At 37.3% G+C, this 22,370-nt stretch overlaps 1 protein-coding gene across 1 annotated transcript in view; it reads right to left on the bottom strand.

The window, feature by feature from the left end:
• Enox2 (ecto-NOX disulfide-thiol exchanger 2) overlaps window positions 1–22,085 on the bottom strand; it is a 317,354-nt gene extending 295,269 nt beyond the window's left edge. The window contains exons 1-2 of the mRNA XM_013018185.1: window positions 21,885–22,085; window positions 20,660–20,719 (exon numbers count right to left, since the gene is read on the bottom strand). The gene's annotated coding sequence lies outside the window, so the exon portion shown is untranslated. The remainder of the gene's footprint in view (window positions 1–20,659; window positions 20,720–21,884) is intronic.
• Between the last annotated feature and the right edge of the window lie 285 nt (window positions 22,086–22,370).

Here is a 22,370-nt window from a genome sequence, read left to right as displayed (position 1 = left end):
ACTTGGAGCTAGCAAGGAGTAAAAACGTTATTAGTGGGATAACTACCATCAATAAAAGCCAACATGGATAAGTAAAGGCTATGTGCTAAGAGCTGAGTAAAGTATGGTCAATGAGTTCAAGAACTCAGTATAATGGGGAAAGATAGAGCAAGATTTCTACTACAATATAGTAGTGTGTAATTTAAACTTTAAATGTCCAGTAGTCATAGTTATTTAAAATGTGAAAGAATGGCAATTTAAATGTAGAAAATGGCATGGGAGAAGTCACAAAAGCTTAAGATTTTGTGGTTTACCAGGTGACCCATAAGTTGTCTAACTGGTATATAAATAATACATTGGGTTGAAGAGGGAAATCAGGGTATAGAAAAATTTGGATGGCAAGAACAAAAGTAGATGGTCCTAAATGCTTATTTAGTTAAAAAAATCGTTTAGAAAAAAATGTGAGAAGATGATCTCAAAGTTCTGCATTCAGGAAGAATACTGTAACCGCTTGGCATACAATAGTAAGGAATAGATGCTGGGAAGATGTGCTATGACTGGTCATTTGGCTGCTTGTCAGAAAATCTGCGATCTGGGTGGCAATGTTTCTCATTGCAAAAAGCTAATAATTAAGAGAGAAGAAAAATACTAAGAAAGATTTTCTTAAAACAAAGTTGAAAATCTTAAGAAAGAGCATGAGTAGTGACAGTGTTAAGAAAACTAATAAGGATGTAAGAATCCGTTGTGGCTCAGTACAGAGTACCAGGGACAGAGGTCAGAAAGAAAGTGACAACAACAACAACAAAAAACCTTGTAGCTGTCAGCTCTATATTGGCTGGCAATTCTGAAATAATCGACAATGGGCTATCTCCTTTGGATCCACACACTAGTGTTCAAACACCTTCTTCAACAAAGTACCCTTAAAGATATACCACTTATTACATAATGGTTAAAGCAAAATTTATTTGATTAAATACTCTGGGCTTTGTGTGTTGGTGCATACTTGTAATTCTAGCAGGGGCATAAGATCTTGTATAGCTCACAACTTTGAGGCCAGCCTAGACTACATAGAAAGACTTTGTCTCAAAAAGCCAAACCAAAAGTAATACTTCATTTTATTTTTTATATATTCTGAACAAGTTTATCCCTTCTATTATATTCCCTTTCTTCTCTTCCTCTTCCTACTCGCATTTTTGGTAGTACTCAGGATTAAATTGAAGGCTTCATTTTTGCTAAGCAGGTTCCAACCGAGGATGGCTCTCATCTAAAAACATGAATCTTCAGTCTGGTATCTAGTTAACTGTGTGACTTGGTAGGCAGGTAATGAAGTGTATATCTCAGTTTTTCTAATCTTTAGAAGGAAATACTACTACCTAGTTCATGACAGTGTTGTGAAGAAGACTTCATACACATAATAAGGTATTTATAACATGGCCTGGCACATAGTAAGCATTCAATAAATATTAGCTATTATTATTGTGTGTATGTATGGGTGGAGAATATACATTTAACTGTACTATGCTCAATAATCCTTGAAAGCAATAGAGAGTGCTAAGTGTATATGATGTTAATCAGTATAATTTAGCAGCCAGAGACATCTTCAATATACTGTCCTGTGTAGACAGCATGCTGATTATACTTTGTGTGTGTGTGTGTGTGTGTGTGTGTGTGTGTGTGTGTGTGTGTGTATACGCGCACACATGCTAGTCTGGGGCTTGAACTCAGGACTGGGAGCTGTCTCTGAGCTCTTTTCTTCAAGGCTAATGCTCTACCACTTGACCCACAGCTCTGCTTCTAATTTTTGAGTGGTTAATTGGTAATAAGAGTCTCACAGACTTTTCTTCCCTGGCTGGCACTGAACCATGATCTCTGATTTCATCCTGAGTAGCTAGGATTACAGGTGTGAGCAACCAGAACTTGGATTGTTTATTATTGCGAACTAACTATATTAAGTCATCTTGGGAAAGATATGAAGAAATATTTGTTTGTAAATATTCTTAGTGATCCCTTTAGGTAAGGTAGTACAAGCAAGATCTTGTATACCAGTCGCTAGTGTACCATTCACTCTTCTAAAGAAGTGGACTGAAGGGGAAAATCCACCAACTTCACATCTCTAAATAACCACATCCCAGATATCTAGCTCTCTATTTTTTTCCTGGCCTCAAACAGTTCAGGGAACAAGTGATTATTTTGCTAATGATTTTTTCCCTTCACCAATAAGAAAATGTCAATTTTTCTAAGAGCTCTAATAAGCTCTTTTTCATTTAAATTCAGTGTGATTGTTTCCAGAAAAAAAGTATTAAGTGGGGAATGCTAGCCAGAGCTTCCAAACTATGCAAGAAATTTGCCATGTGAAACCAAGATTAATATGGAGCTTTCAATCAAAGACCTAAATTTCCCTAGTTCTTCCTGTAATTCTGACCTATTCCTTCAAATTCCCTTCTGTTTTTAAGCGTAATGTTTCATTTAAGGTTAAAGAATGATGAAAGGGCTTCATATATTCCTGCTTTCCTTTTATCAGAAGGAAATAATAAAAGAATAACTTTACCCTAACATATATTAAAGTATAAAGACCTCATCTTCACAAAGATAATTTTTAATTATATGTCTAAGACAATATATCAATTACCATCTTCTTAAACATCTCATGAACAGATGTTAACAATACTTACCCTACCTCTGGCTCATTTTCTTGATAAATTTCTCAAATATTGCCAAATATTAAACAGTTATATATGGCATAAACATCCTATCATTTCCCCAGTACATGCGACAGTCTCCAAGAAATTCAGATTTAAGAATGATCCCTTGATATTGAAATATGTTAAGTAAAATTAAGCATTCTTTGCATGTTTTCTCTCATATGTGGAAGCTAGAATTAGCTTTTAAACTATTGAGTAAATATCCTAGGTATGCAAGTGTGTACAAATGTATTAACTGAAATATAATAGAATCAAGAAAGACCCCAAATAGTATAATTCCTGAGAAAGGCTAAGTCAAAAATGAACATCAAGAAGTGGGTACTTGAAAAGGTTGGTGGGGGTCATGAGGAGAGGGGCAGACAAATGAAGAGGAGAAGGTGGGGAAGAAAATAGTCAAGAATTCAGTGTATATCCTACTAAATTGCAGAAAGTGAGGGAAAGGGTGGGCTGGGAGGGATGAATGAGAATGCTGAAAGAGGTGACATTGATCAAGATTCATTGTATTCATGAATTGATTTGTTAAATGGCAACTCCTTTGTACAACTACTTAAAGATAATAAAATATTTTTTTAAAAAAAGAATGATCCCTTTAAGAAAGAGTTTAAAAGAAACTTTTACTGGAGAGCTAGTATGAGCTACTCAAGGACCTAAGTTCATTTGATGAAAGTAAGATACTTTTCCCTTTAAAACGGATGAATTAAAAAATATGGGAAGTTAGGAAGGCTTTTAATAAGAGAGAGAGAGAAAAGGAAAGAAAGAAGGATGGAAGGAAGGAAAGAAGGAAGGAAGGAGTGAAGTTAGCTATATTTTTTCTGTTGAACTGGACAAAATACTGTAATTCTGAAAACATACACCACTTCACATTCACAGCCAGGATATTTTAAAATACACAAATATCTGAAAAAAAATTTCTGAGAAGAATGTTAAAAAATAAAGTAGCTTTTTAAGCATTTTTTATGCCAATAGTGGGGCTTGAGTTCAGAACTGTCCCTTAGCTTTTTTCATTCAAAACTAGCCTCTACCAGTTGGGCCACAGCTCTGCTTCCAGTATTTTGGTGGTTAGCTGGAGATAAGAGTCTCATGGACTTTTCTGTCCCAGGTGGCTTTAAGCTGACATCCTCAGATCTTAGCCTCCTAATTAGCTAAGAATACAGTCATGAGCCATCAGCACCCAGCCAAACTGGCTTTTTAGAGGGAAAATACTACACATTAACCTCTTGGATTAGAAAATATTTTATTTTCCCCAAATTTCAAAAGTCTACTTTAATTCTTATTGATGTATACATTAGTACAAGCACATATCTTTTATAGATCTGTAAAATTAATCTAAAAGCTCTCATATATTAAAATATATGCTAAGATAAAATAGATTTGGCTCTTTGTACAATTAATATACACTAATAAAAAAGAGGAAAATCATTTCAAAAAACTCGAGTTTTGCAAAAAATGTCTTTTAAGTAAATGAATTTAGTCCTTTTAACTAGTACTCTTAAGTTAAATGTATGGGTCCATTATCTGAGAAACTGTCTGATGTAAGAGAGGAAAACCCACCGACTTCTGAGGCAGATGATTACAACATGTGAATTCAGATTCTGCCACTTCAGTATATGTGAGATTTCAGGCCAGTTACTTAGCTTCTGAGTCTCATTTTTTTAAAATACATAGTGGGCATTATTAAGAAGACAAAGTAAGAAAGTATATGTTAAAATATCATATAAAGGTTTTATGCAACATCCACTATGATCCAACAATTGTATTACAATGGTCATTTTAACAGTAAAACCATTAAGGAAGTAAATATGTATTTACTATTAACACACAAATAAAGTGCAGTCAGAAAAGATGCCTAGTTGCATTTGACATTATTCATTAGATTGCCTTGGAATTGAGAGATTGCAAGGAGATAATGTCACATTAATACAAACATTTTTATTAGCATAGAGTTTTTCTCAGATACAGTAATTCCAGTAGCATAACAAAGTCCAGTATTTTTCACTGCCAGAAACTTAAAACCAGTAAAATCACTCCATGAGAAGCCTCTATTCATTGAACAAAGCAATATTTTCTATGTGAATAGATCTGTTTAATTTTGTGGTGGGAGATAAAAAAGGAGACCATCTCTGGTTTTAATTACATTAGAGATAGTTCAACCACTTGTCACATTAAAATGTACAGTGATGTCTCTTGTAGAGTCAAATATGCAATAGAGTATGGAGAAAACACCTAGCAAGCAAGCACAACTTTCCAATACTGAGAGAAACAAACTAACCAATACCCAAAAAAAGAAACTGAAGCAATAAATTCAAATAAATGGGCTGCAGGCAGACTACACAGACCTGCTGTTGCTTTAATTGCAGACAATTCAATTCAGCAGCTGTTGGTCCAGGCACTAAGGTTCACTGCATGCTCTTCAATGTAACCTTGAAATATTGTCACTCACTCACTTCTCCACATCATCTAAATGCTGTCCAACTAATGAGGAGTGAAATCAACTGTCAAACCATGCATCAGAACAGAACACGATCTTTTAGCTCTTAAGCATAGGAGCACAATGTTTTCAAGATAATAAGGCATGAATAGAGTTGAAAGTCCTTGACAATAAATGGTAGTCAAACTTATCAAAAACATGTGGCTGAGGAAACTAAGCTATTCTGTTCTGGAAGAAAGTAAAACTTTCTCAATGTTTCTCATTTGCAAGGGTTCTTTGTAAAAAGCCATCCAATAAACCTTTCAAACAACATTTTCAAAAATATCTGATCAGAGCCTTCAACTTTCTCATTATTATGGACTAATTTTTTTCTGAAAGCTTAAGAAAATACTTAAGGAATACTTTTGAAGTAATGCTATCTTATAATGTGAATGGCTTGGGGATGGAGAATTTTTTACCCTCCCTGTTTCCAGCACTTGTTTTTATCAGGAGAATAAACAAAAATCATATATAGTGTTCATCAACCTGAGCTCAGTAATGAAATGAAAAATAAATTTAGCAAACACATGTGCTCTGGAATGCTTCCGATCAGAAGTTTCCTCACTCTTAACTATATGTTGTATCTATAAAAAACGAATTAACAAATACATGAGTTAAACAACTCAAGAGAAACATAACATACTAAGTGTCTAATAATTGCCTTTTGCTTCCAAACACAGTGTCTCCTGTGCAAACATTCTAGGCTATATCACATACTACCAGTTGCAGAGGTAAGACTTGAGTAATTCAATACAAGAATACAGGAGAGAAGCATGCACAATTAAGGGATCGGGACTACCAATTTAACAGAAAACCCAGATTTTACACAGCAATCTGCTACAAACATTATAGCTCAGGGCAGGCATGTTTTATGCAGCTATTTTGTTTAGCTCATTAAAATCTTATTTGTCCTTCAGTACAGTTGAATTGGAGGCAAAAGAGAGAGAGAAATATACTTTAAAACAAAAGGGAAATTTCAGAGAAAATAAAAAATACTATACCTGTATATTGTACCAGGAACATTGTGACACTCTTCAGGGAACTGTCTCACGTTGTATCCTACTGTGAGTTATTCTCTTCTTACCCGTTTCTCTTCGCAAAAAAAGCAAAAGCACCCCAAAGCCTACCACACACTATCCCTAACCCACCCCCCCATTGAGGGGAAAAAAAAACACCACAGCCACAATACAGCTCAGATCCGATGCTTCTGTTTAGCTCAGCCCCAGCCGAGCAACTGAGCTCTAGCAACGGAGCATAGAGAGGTGGATTCTGATGCCAATAACACTTCCATCCACTTCACTTACACAAAAGCAGGCAGTGGAAAATCCAGGAGCCTTGAAGACAAGGGCTGGAACTGGCTTTTATGAATTGCTATTACTGCATGTGTCACCATCCATCTCCAATGACAGACACTTATAGGCTGAATTGGGAGTGGAGGGGGTGGGGTGGAGGAGGTTGGAGAGCAGGTGGAGAAGCAATTAGCAGTATGTTCATCGGAGAATTCGTTCGGGATTTCATACATCAGTGCCTAAAGAAACAGCATGCAGTTGACAAATCAGAACTTTACGATTTGCATGCCTTAGAAGAAATCTTAGCTCACAGCTCCAAACAAAATAATGTTTTCCCACACTCTTACAAGGCATAGAAAGTAACCCCTCCAGTTTCTCTTTCCTCTGGCTACCCTTGTTCCCAAGAAATCAACATTCAGAATGAATATTTGCTAATTGTCCCTAAAGAACTGTATTTAAAGGCTGGAAGCAAAGGAAATATAAAATTAAATTCTATGGAACATGACATCTCTTAACAAAAAGAGAAGCTAATTATTTTAAGCCAACTTTTCATCCCCAGTCCCACTACCCAGGTACAGCTTTTAAACCTGTAATTAGTGGAACACACAACTTTTGTGCATATATTTAACATGAAACAAATCTCATCTATGTCTACCTAAAACTAATATTATTAAAGTAAAGGAAAAAAGCCAAAAGCTATGTGCAGAACTCATTTGATTAGGAAACTTTAAGAAATCACTTTATTGGCAAGTGTTTTACTCATCAGCCAACTGAAGCACTCTTTCTTTACACCAATTCTAAAATTAATTATGAGTAAAACAAAGAGGAGATGGCCTCTTAGGGAGAATCCTGATACAGATGAAGGAGTACTGTGGATGGCTATCAGGAAACCTCTGTTCAGATTCTAGTTTACACTTTTCTAGCTGTATGACCCTGGATGAGTCACTTAACTTTTCTGAGCCTTAAGTTCCCTTACTTTTAAACTGGAGACAATGGAAGCTATCTTAGCTGCTTTGTAGTACTGTTGTGAAAAACTGTGATAATGTATTTAGTATACCTTTTGTAAATTGCAAAGGGATATACACTTGTACAAGATGATTATTCCTATACCCTGAAACCAATCTTGCTGCAATGAACAAAGGGAAACACCTCCCTCATATAATGCAAATAAAAAGAAAGGACTAATATAATTTTCATGAAACACTGTTCAATTCTTCAAACTTGAAATTAAAAAGAACCAGTTTGTTTTTTAAATTCCACAGAGGGAGTATTTTTAAGTATTTTTAATGTGCTGTATAATATATCAGAAGCTTACTAAAGAGGCTGGAATTGTATAATTCTTTCATTTCTGAAAAGCTGGTCCATTTTCCTTCCTATGGTCAGGTATTATGCTCCATCTAGAATGAAAGCTATTGGGACAATAAGCATCTCCTTTTGTTAAATGTTTCTATTTACCTGGTACATCCCAGTGTGTGGGGAAGGATTTGAGTTGATTAGCTAAACGAAATCCACAAGATAAAAATCCAAAGTCATGTGTTATGAGGCTCCAAGCTGCCTTGATACTATATATACAGTGACCAGCTGGCTTACACTGGGACATAATTTTAGCACATGAAGTCCTGGGGTGGCCACACCTGGGGCACTAAGTGATCCAGGCAATGTTTGGGGACCATTGGTTCAGCCAAATCCCACATGTCCTGATTTCCATCTGTATGGTGGTTACCCAAGTGTGTGTCCATCCACATGGGCCAAAGTGGAGGCAGCCAAAAGAAAGGTGGGGGTTATATGAGGAATATCAGATGTCAGCTCCTCTTGGCCCCCTCCAATGCCATCTGTGTCTTCAAACAAGTACTTAGTCCAATTCTCATAAGAAAAAAGAAAACTTTTTCTAATTGACCTTTGAATGTCACTGCAACTACTGAAAATGCCAGGAAAACAGATATCTAAAATCTATACTAAATCAATGGGGAAAGTGAATATTAATCACAAAAGGCTGGGTGGGTGGCTGGTAGCTAAGACCAAATGAGCCAATAAGAGGGGGAAGAAAACAGGCACTGGAGGCTCATGTCTGCAATCCTAGCTACTCAGGAGGCTGAGATCTAAAGATCTAGCTTCTAAGGCAGCCCAGGCAGGAAAGTCCATGAGATTCTTATCTCCAATTAACCAACCCCCTAGAAAAACTTGAAGAAAAGCTCAAGTGGTAGAGTACTGGCTTTGAGCAAAAAAAAAAAAAATAGTCAGAGAGAGCACCCAGACCATGAGTTCAAGGCCCAGGACCAGCAAAAAAAAAAAAAAACAGGGATAGGGGGTGGAAAAAGAGAAAAGAAATCTAAATCTAAAGTGGGGACTTCCTTTCTAATCACAAAGCTATTTGCTGGTATCTCAAATCTCACCTTCTTCTTAGAAAGTGCTGGCCATTTGACATACTGTGAACAACACTTGCACCTCCAAAGCTGCAATCCAGCCTTCCATCTAGCTAAACGGACAAAAGATCAAAAAGATACTGGCTACTCTGACACCAGAAATCAGTCTCCCCTGGCATATGGAGAACCAAAGAAGCAGGCACAGGTCTCCAAAGTCCTCATTTCTATAATCCTCTACCATAGCCTCACCTGGGGCAACAGTGGCCACTAAGAAATGTGTCCCAATTTCAGGTTTGAAAACAAGGCTTACTAAAGGCTTCAAAAGCCACAATTGAGTGCCAGTGGCTCACATCTGTAATCCTAGCTTCTCAGGAGCCTGAGATCTGAGGATTGCAGTTTGAAGCCAGCCTGGGCAGGAAAATCTGTGAGACTCTTATCTCCAATTAAACACCAGCAAACCAGAAGTGAAGCTGCGGCTCAAAGTGGTGGAGTGCTAATCTTGAGCTAAAAAGCTCAGGGACATCACCCAAGCCCTGAGTTCAAGTCCCACAACCAATCAAAAAAATAGTATCGGGGTCCAGTGCCTCATACTTGTAGTATTGCAAGTGTGCTACTAGGTAAGAAAGAAGGCAATGTCTATTTGGGCATTGAAACTATCTCCTCCACAAATTCGAGCTTGAAATTCATATTCCCCAAATGTTTCAGAAAGGTCACTCCAAGAGAAAAGGACAGGAAAGATAATTTTTTTTGTTAGCTTCTTTCCTGCAATTACAATGTAAGGATCTTATCAAGACCATGAGTGACAGAGTGTCTCAAAAGGCAATGAGGTGGGAGGCAGAAGTTTCAACACACATTATCAAGAATGAGAACAAACTCATCAGAGCATCCCACTCTAGTGAGCAGGATGGAAACATTGCAATGTTTCCATTATCCTGATTTCAAGCTCCAGAATGTAAGCACTAATGGTTTCCTAAGCCATTGCAGCTCCACCTCAGCAGCCATCAACAAGCCTGACTGATCTTTTCAAATGAGTCTCTGTCATTAGCCACCTTAAATTCTGGGTATTTTGTCAAAAACAAAAATCCCAGTGAAAGATCTCAAAGAACCAAGAACTTGAACCAAACCATGACCATAAACTGAGAGAAACAACACTAATTTGCTAAACCTCGACAAAATAGAAATGTTAAGAGTGTGGAAACAACAAAAACAAATGAAATGATTTGAACTAGAAGAAAACTTTATATTTTCTGAGTTAATCAAACTTGCATCATGCTCCAAGAGTTCAAACAGCTCAAGCTCCTGTAAAAAGTACACTCTAAAGCTTGATTTCACCCTGCTTGAGAGCCCCTAAATGAGCCAAAGAATAAACACTAGAAAAGGAATAAGAACTGATTCTTAGCAATTTTTATTTGATATTTGACCTTGGTCAAGTCACTTCTACTTTTTTAGCCTCACCTTGCTTGCCTGGAAATGACTGGGCTGTGATTATCAATTAATCGTCTATAGCAATTGTGAAATTTAGTGGGAAAACAAAGGATGTCCCAATTTGTTCTTAATCTCCAGGAGACAGAGAGGTATACCACTCAAACTCTTAAGTGTTCATGTTCCTACATTATCTTGAAATATACTTCACAGGAGAGTTGGTAACTGATCTTGCTCAGCCTCAGAAATGATCAATCTAATATTCCTTTTTTAAAGAAAGAATGTCCTCCTTCAGAAAGAGCTTATTTTCCCCAAGTGAAAGCTACATATGAGTAATCTGGTCTCAAGAAAGGAAGAAAAAGGATTAAGAATGATCTAGAATATACTGAGCACCTACTATATGCCAGACATGGTATGATATTTTACATAATTTTCTTAATTGGTCCTCACAATGTAGCTTTATACTAGCTATTATTATCTGCATTGTATAAGCAAGAAAATAGTGGCTTACTGTTATTAAATGATCACTTAGTCACTCAAACAGGAAGTAATGGATTGAATGGGACTGAATTTAGGTAATCTCAAACCATTACTCTACCAATATTATTATAATTGAAGGCACACTTCCTAATTCCATGATCCAACTTGACTTGCCTAGTGAATAAATCACATGCCGAGTCCATGCAGTGAAAATAGGCTCCCTTGCAAGTATACTTGGTTTTTTAAAAAATGTTATCTGACAGTGTGGTGTAATAGTACTAGGTTTCAGAGGCAGGAAGACTTGAGTTTCTTGAGTTTTGGCTTGTGGACAAAACCATGTTAAGTGCCAAATCTTCTTACTTGGCAAATGGAAAAAGTGGTTCCTATGTTGTCAGGTTGTTGGAAAGAGCCATTGATGTGATAGTAACTCTGTACATGGTACCAAATGACAGTTTAATAAATGCAGATTAGAGCTATCTTTGTATTTTAATTAACCCAACAAAAAAGGAAAAGTTATAAAGAAAAAGGAAACAAGTGATCTTTGGCTATAACAGAGTTTGAGACTTCCAGTGGCCCACCTACACCCTCCATAACTAAGCTCCATCTTGTGGTAGATAAGCAAATTCATGGAGGAACATGAATACTGATAGCATTTAACTAGCCATGAAGAGATTTGTCATTTGGTCCTCTGGACAGTACTTGTCCCTACGTTCCAGAAACATATGCTTCTAAAGAGTTAGGAGGTAGAAGACAAGCAAGTACATATTGAGCACACTTTTTTCTCCCATTGCTTCAAGGCCTGGCTTCACATCCTCCCATTTACTAGTGGTCTTCAATCTTTCAGTTTATTCTGGTTTTATTGTGTTTCTTGTCCCACCTCTAGCTCTGTCTCTGCTAATCAACATCAAATGGTATTTATGGAATACGTGCCTGGTATTGTACAAGATAAAAAAAAATGGAGGAACATCCTACTTAGTCAAAGAGACATGGCCAAACAGAACCTAAACACAAAGGTAGTCTAGAAGTTTGATAGTACAGCAAATACAAGGGTAACTAAAAGATCTCATTGATTTCAGAGACACACAAACTACACTAATGAAATTCAATTAGAGAATTTAGAAAAAGCGTATTGATATTTCACAACTTAATTTGAAATGCAGAAAAAGGAGTATAAATGGATAGGTGACAAAAAGACACAACATAAAATGCTAATTAGTATCTAAGTATTCACAGTATAGTTCTTTCAAGTTTTCTAAATTATTTGAAATTTTTCACATAGAAGGTTGAGAAAATACAGAAGGCTAATTATACCCCAAACATTTCAGAGGAAAATAACCATATAGGGAAGTATAAAGCAAACTGAGAAAAACTGTAAAAGCTAGTTCACAGACTTCACATATGACTATCACAATTTCTCTGTATTTAAAAGTATCTCAAAATATTGACCCATTTCACTTAGGGTCTTAGTTTCCATTTTTAGTAGAACATACTAGGTAAATAGTGGTAGAAAAATTGGAGAGAATGAAAGAAAAGTGAGAGATAGCAAATAACCCATAGCTACACATTGGGTGCTCTAGTATATACAAAAGAACATGTTGAATACTACAGGGAATTCAAAGAGTTAAAAAATAAGCCCAGAGTATCTCACAGCATAGGTGAAGGAATGCCAAAGCAGTATCTGGAAGGGTAACTGGCTAGAGCAGTGTTTTATTAAGACAGAAGAATAAATATTGGAAAGGTCAGATGGAGCCAGATTGCAGAGAATGCCAGGCTGAAGAATTTGGCCTTCATCCTATGGATAACAGGAAGCCATTTATGGTATCTGAGTCAGGAAAAGAAAATGATCTAAAACTGATTGGCTAGATAGTAAAATTTGTATGGGTTTACAAGGAACTTCAAAATGCATTTTTAATTCACATATTTCTGGCCCTTATATCTATTTTACATACTATGACATAGGGATTTCTAGTATTCTGGATGCTGCATATTTTTTTCAAACAGCCACTTCCTGATATATCTTTAGCATCTGTCCGTTTCTCTCATAAAGGAAACTGACCAGTGCTTCCTTCACCCCTGCTCTCTCAGCAAACAATAAATAAACCTCATATGTTTCTGAAATGCAGTGGCATGCTCTGAAACTCCAATTTCCTTCATGATAATCAAACCCAGATACTTCAGGGATCACTAATTTCAGTTGGGAAGAATGAATGTTCAGCTGAGTAACAAGAATGTATGTTCTATGTGCAGAAGGAAAGAATTGTTCAAAGTGTCATCATTTTGAATCATTATATATTGAAAAAAAGAGAGAAAGCTGTACAGTGGTAAGTGATTAGTGCCATTGAAAACTAGAGTTTCTGGCTGGGCATGGTGGTATATGCCTATAATTCCAGCTACTTGGTAGTGAGGATCACTATTCCAGGCCAGCTTGGGCCAAGTTAAATTTAGATGTTATTTCAAAAACAAAAGAGAAGGACTAGTGGCATGGTTGAAGTAAGGGAGTATGTACCTAGCAAGCACGAGACCCTAAGTTTGTTTACACTTAGTACTGATAAAAAACAAACCAAATGAGTGGACTTTCTCCATCTCCTGTTACTCCTCCCCTTTGCAAGCCTACTCTCCAATCCATTCATATTACTCCCACATTTTAAACCTTGTGCTGGCTTATCCCTTACCTACATGGCATGACTATGCTTCTTAGGAATCAGCTTCCTTCACTAAATGCCTGTAGGACACCCTTCCATATGCTTACCCTCTCTCCTTTGCCTAAACTTCCAGTTGTTCATATGCAGTATTTACCTTTTGCAGAACTACCCATTTATACATGATTGCTTTGCATGTATTAGTGATTCCCCCTGCTTGAAGTCTTTGCTAGCCATTTCTCCAACTACATTCTGCAGAGTAAGACTCTGGTCTGGATACTGGCATAATTTCCCTTCACCAGGCCCCAGAGCATCTTGATTACATGTCTCTCTTTGCACGCCTTTCACATTGGAATATAATCATTAGGTTGCTTGTTGGTCCCTCTCTAGACTATGAGCTCCTTCAAAGGCAGGCAGGGTTTACGTCTTTCTGTGTGTGTTGGCATTAGGGCTTGAATTCAGTGCCCTTTGCATTTTCACATAAGGCTGGCACTCTACCACTTGAGTCACATCTCCATTTCTAGCTTTTTGCTGGCTAATTGAAGATAAAGAGGCTCACAGACTTCTATATCCATACTAGCTTTGAACTGTAACCCTCAGATCTCAGCCTCCTGAGTAACTAGGATTACAAGTGTGAGCCACCTACCTGTATTTGGCTTTACTTCTATATTATATCCCCAATACTTAGCATAAGTTCTGGTCCTATACATGTACTTAAATGTTTATGGAGTGAGGTTGAATATCAAATGTCCTTTGAATTCAAACTCAGCATCTTTGAAAACATGAAAAGTAGAGGAGTATGTGACCAATGTTAGTCTAATGAGGTGTGTTTGATGACATGACTGAAGAAGAAATGGTAGGAGGGCATCTGTCATGGGACTTTAATGTGGGACAGTTCTTATGCCAAAAAATTCTCGCTGCAGTTGTTGCTGATAGAAGAGCAGCTGGAGTGGATAAGAGCCCTTTCTGGTGATTTCCCCATCTTTATCTTTCACAGAGCAACACTGAAGCAATATTGTTTATATAACATTTGCCATGCAATGTTCCAACTTCCTGAATTACAGCCCAACGTTCCATTGTGTTCTGTGCCTTTCAACCAACCCTGAGTTGAAAGTTCTCCAATTGTTATTCTTACCTATCATTATTATACCAAGGAATAATATGTTATGAGATCACTGAAAAACAAAGCACCAAACAGAAAAGAAGAAAATAAATAATGAAAAAAATCTCTTTTCCCTTCTAGATAACCAATCTATTCACTATGATCCCACCTTACAATGTTTTATACTTTGTAAGCAGAGAAAAAAGGAAAAATTAAGATTTCAACAAAACTTTATTTTTTGTATTTAAGAAAAAGAGGAGCAATATTTGACAGGGAAGGTAAATCTTTAGACATATCATTAGTAGCCACTTCTGAGAAGTAAACATTAGGGCTGTTTAAAATAAGTAGCGAAAAAGCAATTAGCCCTTTCTGTACACTAATGCTGAATTTTTTTAAAAGAAGTCATTTTTGATCTTCCATGTCAAACTGGTAAACACTTCACTTTTTTTGTATATATAAATCTAAGAGCCAAGCCTCGCTTGAGGAAGATTTAAGAGACATAAAATTTGTCTGAGATATCTGCCAAATCTCTGCAGCAGAGACAGAAACCCTGGAAAAGCTGACACAATCATAACTCTCAAAACAGCACCAGCAGGCTTGTGCCGGGTGGATGCACAGAAAGCCACTGTTCCGTCTCAAATATTGTTTGTAAACAGAAAAGCAGATCATTTGCTTACCAGCTACCTGGTAGTTCCTTGTACCTAGATATCCCATAGAGGAAAGAGACAGGAGGAAAAAAAGGATAAATTCCAAATGGGACAAATTCCAATTTTCAGCTGGGTAAATTTTCATTTATACCATGGGTCAGCTGGTAAATATCTTCTTTCATTTATTTTTAATTGCTCATTCTATGTTTTCTCTCTCTCTTACATTGAAAGAGGTATTGTTTATGATTATCTGGTGTAACGCTTAAGAGTGCTTTCACATAGTATGCCTTCAATAATAATTCATTGAATGATTTGAAACACTGTAATTTCAATGTTGAACTCTTTTGTTAATAGAGCAGGAGAATGACAGATTCTTTTGGAGTACTTAGAGCTAACTCCTTATAAAGTTTTCATCAGAAACGACTGCTTAGGACTTCTGTGCTTTACAGAGCATTCGTTTTTGCAGAATGGGTGTTATTTGTAAGGAAAATGAAGGGGAAAACACACTAAGCTCCTCAGTGACAATAGGACCACTGATACATTTTGAAGAGAAAATTTTGTATTCCATATTCACTCAACTGTATGTTATTATGGTAATCCACTACATATGTCTAAGATCACTTAACAATGCAAGAATACAATACATGCATGAGCTGTATTCTGTAAATAGGATTAACTGTAGAATTCAACCAAGGTCTTCCCTGGGGACAGATTGATGAAAAATACATCTACATGACATTTTAAAAATAAATTAACCAGTGACATCAGCTCCTATGAGATGCAGCTTCTCATACGTTCAATTTTCTCCCAGTTTTCTGTAGCTCTCTTCTGATAATCCCATTCCCATAGAATTTCAAAGCAGAAAGAGAAACAGAGCAGCTATAGCTATTTCATCTCTTTTGCATTGTGTTATATACACAAAGGAAAGATACACGAACATTTTTAGCACCATGTGACATGATAGTATCATGTCTAAAGCTGATCTTGTTATGCTATAGTCACATATAACTTGCCCAACAGAACGTTCAAAGTCTGGATTCACACAAAGACCAACAGGGACAGCAGGAAGATGAAAAGGGTTGAGTTGTAGCGGGGGGGGGGGGGGAAGGGTTGCCTTTTAGTAAATTTGAAAATGTCTTTTATCATGAACATTTCTCATTTTATTTATTCAAATTTGTCTTCCTCACATGCAAAATATGAAGATAATATATGTAATATTTTTGCTATGAGGATTAAATGAGAGATCTGTAGATTGTCATAAAATCAACATCAATATCTGGTGAATATTAACTATATATCTCTTATGTGCCTGGAACTGGCCTAAGATCCCAAGAAAAAGTAAGTTACAGAGGAAAAATTGATGCTGAAAATGAAAGCAGAGAACTAGTTCTAAGTTGGTCTACAATGTTTTAATATTGTTTCAAGAACACTGTGCAACCTTTAAACTATTTTATATAGAGATTGAATAGCTTCAGATTTGTGATTTATAAAACACATGGGGTGATATCAACCAAGATACACTGTACTCATAAACTGACATGTTTAATTGAAACCCCTTTGTATAACTAAAGACAATTTTTAAAAATCACTATCAGTATCTATGGAAAAAAGATTGGGAGGCAATAGTAAATCAGACTAGAAGTGATGCATGTGTCCTGAGTAGTAGGCATGCCCCAAATTCAGGCAATGGTAATAGGGATGGATAAGGAAAAGCATCTTAAATAACTGCTTTTCTTTTTTGCTCTGTTCTGGGGACTTGAACTCAGAGGCTGGGCTTTTTGGGTAGTTAACTGAAGATAAGAATCTCATGGACTTTCCTGCCTGTGCTGGCTTTGAACTGTGATCCTCAGATCTCAGCTTCCTGAGTAGCTGGGATTACAGGCATGAGCCAGTGTATTTTTTAAGTAAAAAAAAAAGCATCATTGTAAACTATTAGAAAAGAAAGATATGGAAGTGGTACTGTGGCTCAAGTGGTAGAGCACTAGCCTTGAGCTGTAGAACTGAGGGACAGTGCTCAGACCCAGAGTTCATGCCCCACAACCAACCAAAAATAAATAATAGAAAAGAAAGATATGAAAAGGTCAGAAAAACGTCATATGCAATCAATCAGTTTTAGAAAACCTCTATTAATATTTTGTATCTAACATTACCTGATACTTTCCCCATGTGTACATATAGATATACTTGACATGGGTGAAATATGCACATGGTTGTTTTATTTGGATTTTTGTGTTAGTGGTAATGGGACTTGAACTTGTGGTCTGGGTGCTGTCTCTGAGCTCTCTTTTTGCTCGCCTAGCTCTCTACCACTTTGAGCCACAGTGCCACTTGTAGTTTTCTGGTGGTTAATTGGAGATAAGACTCACAGACTCTTCTACCTGGGCTGGCTTCAAACCACAATCCTCAGATCTCAGCCTCCTGAGTAGTTAGGATTTACAGGCGTGAGCCATCAGTGACGGGCTTGTACATGTTTTTTAAATGGGACCTACAATACTGTGTGGAGAGTTTTATGACCCAAATTGTCTCTCAATATGTAATAAACATGTTTCCACATAATAAACTTTACTAATAAAGCTTTCTTCTCAATAGTACCACAATTATTCCATCACATCTCTAGTATTGGACATTTATGATGTTATTTTTTTTCCTCTGGCATTAGTATGAACAATTATGGGATAGGCTTACTGGAAGTTGAAGCTTTGGAAACATCATGCTTATTTCCGAAACAGAGAGCTCTAGAAGTTGAAGTGGTAGGTTGAAAAGTATATAAAGCTATAGTCTTTTCTTTTTTTCCTTTTCTAGTCCTGGGGCTTGAACTCAAGGCCTGGGCACTGTACCGGAGCTTCTTTTACTCAAGGCTAGCACTCTACCACTTGAGCCACAGTGCCACTTCTGGCTTTTTCTGTGTATGTGGAACTGAGGAATCAAACCCAGGGCTTCCTGCATGCAAGGCAAGCCCTCCACTGAGCCATATTCCCAGCCCTGAAAGCTATATTGTGTTTTTAAGATTTTTGATACATATGGATAAACTGCTATCTAGAAGGGCTGTATTAAATTATAGTCTCACAGCAGTGTCATGACTAGAAGGAGATGGATTTGAGAATGATGGCAAGGATGAAATCAAATGGGCTTGATAGGTAGAGAAGAAGGATGTTTCCTAGCAAAGTATCAGGGGAAAAGGAACATGAACTCTGTCAAGAGGAGCAAAGCAGTAGGCAGGTTTAACAAACAAGTGTAAATTATGAGGAAAAAAGGTAAGACAACCAAGGAAGATTGGAGAAAATGACAAAAGTATGAGAATTTAAATTGACTGTTTCATTCAGTGCAAGCAGCAAACGTAGTGAATAGCTGATTTTTCATATGCTTAAAACTTTGCTGCCAAAGACCTGAGTTATGCTCATATGAATATATTGATCCTTTTTTATCATCTAATAACCACTTATTTGTTCTCTAGTATGTCCCAAGTACTATTCGTGTATTCTATGCATAGGGAAATGAATGAGATCTGGTCCCTGTCTTCAAGGAGCTCACAGTCTAGTAGAGTTAATGGAAGCATCCACAGACTGACAAACTATGATGTGGTTCAGGCTGGAATAGAGAAAAGTGTAGGGTCCTATGGAACCATAAGGCCTAATTAATGTGCATATTATGTGTATGTGGGGAAATATTTATTGGAAAGGCTTCCTTGTCCCGATATTTCATCTGAGTCTTGAAGCCTCACAAGGATACTAAAGCAGGAAGGATGACTTTATGGAATATTAACCCACTCTTGAACATCAGTAGCAACCTCCAAAAATTCTTAATGCACATAGGAGCATAGCATGTTCTGGACTAGGACACTCATTATATAATACAAATAATAATACAGGCAAATAAGCCATACATATAGATTCTTAAAACAATTCTGTTGGCACTAATATAATACTATTCACATACTAATTTTACCTCCTAAATTCCTCTCAAATCTGTTTTGTCTCCTAATATGTCACTATTCTCAGGTCCTTATCATATCTCTGTAGAAGCAAATACTCATATCCTACTTACATGATCTCCCTCCAGTGTATTCTTCCCAGAGTCATTGTCTACATTTGAAAATCTGATTGTGGAACTCTTTGCTAAAACATTTTAATGATTTGTTCACTGCCTGTCAACACTATTTCTCAAATTTCACTTATTTTGAGTATAATTTGATATTTTTACCATATTCATACTATTATTTACTTAATATTTGTCTTTAAAGCAACTTAAGACTGGTTCCTTATCTATTTTTATGAAATCAAATCCCAAGTAACTTTAGATTTGATGAAGTAATTAAATTTTGTTCTTTATAAGACACTCTCAAATATGTAACTAATAAAATTGATCTTTGTGGGAACATAATGTAATCAACATTGGCAGTTTTGTTGAGAGCCACTAAGCATAAAGGGACATATCCAAATTTCTTAGCATAGCAGTTGACTCTTCACAAACTAGCTCCAACATATGTTTTAAAACTCTTCTCTGACCATCACAACTTCCTTGTCCCAAATAATATGCACCCAGCCACCCTGAATCTGTCAATATTGAACAAACTTCCTACTTTTGCATGATTATATGACTTGAAATGCCCACACTGTCTGCAATGCATCCTCTCTACTGTTCTCTGCCTGGAAAATTCATTATCATTCTAGACCTATTTGTCATGTCATCTTCTCACATAAGACTTTTCCTTGATTCTCTCTGGCCTAAGTACTCCTTTGTCCATTTCTCCACAGTCCTTTGTAACTGTTTTGGTTATACTAGCTACTACAGTACCTCAAGAAGTTACATTTTCAACTCTTCATGTAGGCAGAGGACATGCAGATCTAGTGACCTGGTAAACTTTAAAAAATAAAATAAATTGCAAAGTACTGTCTGGGTTCAAATGTCTTAGAGGTAAGACATAGTTCATAAAGAGATTCATATAATCCAGAAATATGCATACTGACTATAATTTTGGCAGACACAGTTAGGTATGGCTGTAACAGCAGTTAAGCTAATTTGGTATTGGCAGCTACTTTACAGAAGACAAATTCTGACATAAAATTTCAAAATGAATCATTTGGGTTTGTGCCAGGATGATCAACTACACCTCACAATTACCTGTCCTTACCACAACTGGAAAGTCAAGAACTAAAATGACTATCAGTACAAGTAAACCATAGTAGAAAGAGCACAGACTTAGTAGTAAAAAATATGTACACTCAAATTCCAACTCATAGGTCCTTATGGACCCATGTGACTCTAGGTATTTAATTGCTCTGATTTTTTTGGGAGGGGGTAATAAAATATGTACATCATAAAACTCTTAAGGTAATGTAACAGTATTTATGATGATGCCTGGGGCATTATATATAGGCTCCATGAATAGCAGTCATTATTGTCACCCAATGAAATAATTACAATTTACGTTATCTGCTGCACAAGGACAGAGAATGCATTTCTTACTCTCTAGGCTTTCAAACTGACAACCACAGATTGTGGCTAAGAATAGCCAGAAAGAAAATGCCTGTAAAATAAGCTTCTTCTTAGATTTAAATTAAACTCACACCTGGAACATACCACCACACTTCTTTGTATTCTCCAAGAATTGATCTCAAATCAGGTTCTCCTAGGATGAAAAGAAAAATCACTCAACCTTAATTTTTTGTCTTTAATTTATTTTATACAGAATATTCAAGCTATTCAAACTGTTATGTTATTAGGAATCCCAAGCTTTTCAACATTATGTCTCAATTCTTCCTAGTTACATCTCTCATTATAATCAGGCAAGTCTATCTGATCTACTTCCCCTTTCCAAAATCCAACTCCAGTATTATTATGTTTCCTCTGTCCATTTAAAATTCCTTTTATTCCTTTGGAGTCCAAAATAAACTTCACCTCTTCCACAAAACAGATGTGTTTCAAGACTTCAGAATATTCTGGTTTGGGCTTGAACTTCCACAAACTCCTCACTCATGTTCGAATACCCTTAGACCTACCCCACTGGTCCTTTTATACATGTTCAGAACGGTTCACTGTTTCTCACAGTCTACTGCATTTTGTATTCTGTGCCCTCCCAAATGTTTGTCAATATCAATGCTACCAAATTACTGAAAACCCTTAAACTGCCCATTTGTTTAAAACAGATACAATCTAATTTTTACTATCACCAGGACACTGCATTGAACTTAAAAAGACGAACTTCTCAAAAACAAAATCATATCCCCTCTTCTTTCTGCCCCTTCTAAAAAGTGAAGGGAAATCCTCAAAGTCCAAAGACATGGTTGGGAAGGGGGGTGCATAGTTCAGGAGGGCCAATAATCAGAGCCTTATTTTTTTTTTAATCTCACCATCAAAGAAATAGAGAAATTTGACAAAAAGTCAAGTTCCAGGGGCAGTAAGGAATCCCTCACCTCCCAAGGAAATGTGAAAAGGACGTGGAGCTTCAAGTCAAATCTGAACTGCAAATTGAGACAAGAAAGGGATTACCCAACCCCTCCAAGCATCGAAATGGGGAGAGCGTCTCTAACCCTACCATAGTCCTACAGTAGAGAGCAGTACCAGTTAGTAAAACTGAAGGGAGGTGGGGGGAAGAATAGAGCATGCTCCGGAGGCTCCAGGCAAGTGGCGCCCACTCTAAGACACTCTAAGTCCAGACACCCCCTCCCCTGCAGATGCGGAGCTGGGCGGAGTTAGGCACCAAAGACGGCGGCCCCGGAAGCATCCTCCTCTTTAAGGCCCCCTCGGTCCCACAGTCCCCAGCCACAGCCACTCAGGCTTTCTTCCTCTCTGACCTCCAGGTCCCCGGCTACGGAAGCGCTAATCCTTAAGCAGCCGCGGACAACCGGGCCGATGCGGCAGCTCCTGGACCCAGAGTGACTTCGTGGCGCCCCACGTTACACAAAAGTCTTCTCAACTTCACAACTCTCACTAACCCGCCTAGGCCTGACAGGGGCCTGAGGCTGAACTCTCTACCACACCGTGGCCGCTGCGGCACCTCCTATTGGTTACCGGACACCGCGGAAGTCTGAGGCGTGTTCTCTTTCCTTATGGGAAATGTAGTTTCAGGTTGCTAGTGGCTGTTTGGAGCAGGGTGTGGGGATGGGTGGCGGTGGCAGCGGCGACGGGAAATCTAGTGTTTCCATTGGCGGAGAGATGCAAGTGAAATGGAGTGTGGGAAATGGAGTCAAAAGCGCTTCTTATTACATATCACCCCTATCCGTGTCCCGTTTCAGGCAGTTTCAGAGCGGAGTTAGACAAAGGAGGGCATTCTGGGTATT

This window comes from Dipodomys ordii, unplaced genomic scaffold (genome assembly GCF_000151885.1).
Source record: "Dipodomys ordii isolate 6190 unplaced genomic scaffold, Dord_2.0 Scaffold38, whole genome shotgun sequence".
Taxonomy (NCBI): Eukaryota; Metazoa; Chordata; class Mammalia; order Rodentia; family Heteromyidae; genus Dipodomys; species Dipodomys ordii.
This window is presented reverse-complemented; position numbering and strand designations above follow the sequence as displayed.